We start from the raw sequence: 4599 nt of genomic DNA, 5'->3' as shown, positions 1-4599 counted from the left end.
TATAGTGGTGAGCATAGCTGCCTTCCAAAATTGGAGTGGGTGTCGGGAGTGCGGAGAGGCCAGGGAGTGCGGAGAGGCCAGGAAGTGGGAGCAGACACTTCTGAGCCTGCAGGGAAGGGGGTGCTTCCTAAGCCTCTGAGAATGCAGAGGTGTCCGGGTCCACAGCCATGACTGAGTGGCTGCAGCTGCCCAAAAGGGCGGGAATCCCACCCCTCTAACTTGAAAGGGGGTGGGACTTCACCTGTTCCCAGCTCCTGCGAACTCCATGGAGTAGGTAGACCTGGCCCTGCCTCCCTGACTGCAGTCAGCGACGGCAGTGGCTTTTCCAGATGGGCCGCCACTGCCATCCATACTGTGCAGCCATTAGAATGGAATGAGATTGTGTCGTTTGCAGAAATATGGATGAAACTAGAGGCCATTATACTAAGTGAAGTAAGACAGAAACAGAAAACAAAACATCTCATGTTCTCTTAGTGAGAACATTGAGTACACAGGGACACAAGTAAAGAAATAGTAGACACAGGGCCTTACTCGAGTGTGAAAGATGGAGAAAGTTGAGGATTAAAAAATTACCTTATTGAGTACTATGCTTACTACCTGGGTGGTGATGTAAAAAGATAAAGAAAATGGCCGGGCGCGGTGGCTCAAGCCTGTAATCCCAGCCACTTTGCGAGCCGAGACGCGGCGGATCACGAGTCAGCGAGATTCAAAGACCATCCGGCTACATGTGAAACCGTTCTACTAAAATACAAAAAAACTTAGCCGGCGACCTGGCGGGCGCCTGTAGTCCAGCTACTCGGGAGCTGAGGCAGGAGAATGGCGTGAACCCGGAGCGAGCTTGCAGCCGGGCCACTGCACTCCAGCCTCGCGCGACAGAGCGAAGACTCCGTCTCAAAAAAAAAAAAAAAAAAAAAAAAAAAAAAAATTTATAATAAGCAAAAATAAACCTTATCTTTCGTAGAACTGATAGCTAAGACCAAGAACAGGTTCTTCAAATAAAAGAGACAAATGTAATAAAAGAAAACATAGAAGAAAGACAAGTAAATTATAAAATATATTTTCAAATTTGAAGAGAATATGAAGACTTGGAGTAAAATATTTCTAACAACTGCTACAATTGGAAACACTGATTAAATAAATAGCTCTTTTAAAAATGTAAATAACGATGAACTTATTGGGAAGGAAAAATATTATAACACAAATGAAGAAATCGAATCACACACAAAACAAACAAAAAAAAAGTGCTGAAAAAATTTGCAAAAGCAAAAGGCAAGTATCTAACTTGGATTTCAAAACCAATGCTCCCAACCACCTAATTCAAATAAAAATTTGGGATTATCACTGTTGCTGTTTGATGAAACTAAAGTAAAACCATGCAAATCAGAACCAACATTTTATATCAAGTAGTGGGAGGAAATGAATGAAGTTGAGACATTCAGAAAAAAAAAATATCAGACATGACTTAAGCAATTATTGCAATAAATAATTCCTTAAAGCCAAAAGTAATGTATTGCTTTTTTGGAGCAATGGATTTTGTTGATATATTTCCTTATACCAACAACTTTCTGTAATAAATACTTCGATCAGAGTGTTCATTTATTTAATACATCTGCATTCTATTTGCAAATGTTTTATTAAACATTTTGTACTTATAAGTAAGATTGGACTATAATTGTTTTGTAGAGGACTTTTATAGAAAATATTGATTTAAAAGTACTGATTTACAAAGTGAAATTTTACATTACATTTACTCTGACTTTATTAAATAATTGGGAAACATTTCAACTTTTTATATTGCTTAATTATGGAGTTATTCAGTATCCATATTTAACATTTGTTGTATTTTCATACAAAAGGTCAATTTTTTTAAAAAAATGTATTTAATACATTTCCACATGAAGTGTATCTTTTGTTAGTAGAAATTGTCTTATTATTGCCCATTTTGTCATCATCCTTTGGGCTTATCTTACTCAGTTGTTAAGTGTTCTATCTGCGCTGGATTCACATTTCGCACTGACTTTGAATGTGACTCAGTTGTTCTCCAAAATTGCTTTTGTGGCCTTAACAAATGTTTCTTGGTTCATTACTTTTACTTGTATTCTTCATATGTAATGTGCATTGCAATATTAGATATTAAGGGAAAGACAATCAAGGAATAATTGACCTAATACTTTGAATATATCAAAGACTGGAATAAGTGGTAAGGTTGATTTGGATGAGGTTCTTTCACGGAAAATAACCTTATGTTTTAAAATTTATGGCTATTTTTGCTTACACTATATCTTACTGCTAGCACACTTGGATATGAAATCCAAAAATGCCTTTTTATGGCTAAAAAACTGTATATAATTAAATAATAATGACTTAAACTTTACCAATAAGCTTATTGCTTATTTATAATCACTTGTGTTAATACATGTTTACATAATGTTTATTTCTCTGCATATGCAACACATGCATTTCATCTCTTTCCTTCCAGCTTGTGATCATACTATTCTATATTCTATGCTTCACACATTTTTTTCTTTCTTAAAGTGTAGTAATTTTCAATCTCCAGTGTATAAAGTGATCTTTCTTTAACATTTTAATTATCCATGTTTTATATAATTTTTGCTTTCTTTTCCCAATTTTAAATGCAAAAGTAATGCTTGTTTTAAACTATATAGTTTTTTCTTTTGTTTACAAGTGATGTTGACTATGTATGTATGTCTCTGTATTTTCAATTTTTCTGTCATTTATTTATGCATGGTTTATAACTGTGTATCATCTTAGGTGGTTATGATTTTCTTAATGATTAACATAACTCTATAATCCTAGTATTAACATATTCTATAAAACATATCACAATTCCATTTTCTACCAGTGATTATTTTATAGTTATCTTGATCTACTAAATTTGTATACATTTTATTAAAACACATTATGCATATAGAAAGGTGCACAATTGGAAATGAGCATGTTGACAAATTATCAGAAAATAAACAGTGATGTGACTATTACCAAAGTAAAGGAATAGAATATAACTTGTGTTCTAGAAATCCCTCTTGTGCCTCAGCCCAAAGCTAATCCACTCCCACTACTCTGACTTTTATCGCCATAAGATTGATGTTAATTTAAATATTTTAAAACCTATCAATTTTACTATAGATTGCTTATCTATGATTAGGATATCCTTCCTTATCCTAAAACAGGTAAATATTTTGCATATTTTTTCGTCATTTGGGTATTAAATATTTACATATATGCAACAGTTTATCTGGAATTTGCTCTTGCTTAAATACAAAATAACACATTTTTATAATGATTTTTCAATGTTTTCTATACTGCATATTTGGAGACTAAATGATACACTCCTAAATAACATATGGCTAAAGGAATATCAAGAGAAATTTTAAAAAACAATTTTAACTAAATGAAAATGAATTTAAAATATCAAAATTTGTAGGATGTCGCAAAAGCACTGCTTAAAGAGAAGTGTATAATAACATTAAAAACATATATTAGAAAAGAATAGAGATTTCAAATCAATCATCTAAGTTTCCACCTTAGGAAAATAAGGAAACAAAAGCAATACAAGGCCAAATAAAACAAAAAAAAAAAAATGAGTCTGAGTGGAGTGAGTCAGCCAGCCAGCCATGAGGTTGTATGGTTGCATCTGTGAAACCAGTAGTGCTTGCAGCACAGGTGACCAACTGATGGGAGAGCAGATTGCAGAATTCAAAGGAATTTTTTCTCTATCTGACAGGGATGATGATGGAACTGTAACAATAAAGCAATTGAGAACTGTAATGAAGTATCTTGGGTAGAATCCAACAGAAGCAGAGGATATGATTAATGAAGTAGATGCTGATGGTAAGGGCACAATTGACCCTCTTGAATTTCTGACAATGATGGAAAGACAAATGAAAGACCCAGACAGTGAAAAAGAAATTAGGGAAACATTCCATGTGTTTGATAAGGTTGGCAATGGTTATATTAGTGCAACAGAGCTTCACCCTATAAACCTTAGAAAGAAGTTAACAGATACCAAGGCAATGAAATGATCAGGGAAGCAGATATTGATGGTGATCGTCAAGTAAAGTGTGGAGAGCTTGTACAAATGATGACAGCAAAGTGGACGTTGTGCAGAATGTGTTACATTTCTTGTACAAAATTGTTTATTTACCTTTTCTTTGTAACTTATCTGTAAAAACTTTTCACTACTGTCAAAAAATAACACAACATGGATGTATAGTAGTTAGGACTTCATTCCTCCATGTTTTCTTCCTTTCTCTTAATGTCATTGTCCTGAAACCTGATTTTAGAATATTGATCAAGTAATATGTTGTATGGGGCTTACACTTGAATATATATCTAAGCCATTCTGCACATCTAAAATTAGATGGAGTTGGTCAAATGAAGGAATGTCTAGGTTATGCCTTCTTATAAAGTAGGTTTCTTTAGGATCTGTGAGCATGTTGTTGAAGTGTGAAGTTGTAACTGTGTAGACTACAAACAGTCAACAATATGCATTAAAAAGTTGCACTATTGCAAAAAAGGTGTGTTATTCAGGTTTTTATATACTATGTTTTCATACTGCTTGTCTTGTACTGGAAACAT

At 34.0% G+C, this 4599-nt stretch overlaps 1 pseudogene; it reads left to right on the top strand.

The window, feature by feature from the left end:
• The first annotated feature begins 3635 nt into the window (after window positions 1-3635).
• On the top strand, window positions 3636-4189 carry LOC108540577 (calmodulin-like; annotated as a pseudogene).
• Window positions 4190-4599: the final 410 nt, after the last annotated feature.

Source organism: Rhinopithecus bieti, unplaced genomic scaffold (genome assembly GCF_001698545.2).
Source record: "Rhinopithecus bieti isolate Rb0 unplaced genomic scaffold, ASM169854v2 scaffold_15572, whole genome shotgun sequence".
NCBI lineage: Eukaryota > Metazoa > Chordata > Mammalia > Primates > Cercopithecidae > Rhinopithecus > Rhinopithecus bieti.
Note: the sequence above shows the minus strand (reverse complement) of the source record. Positions and strands in the feature narration are given on the sequence as shown.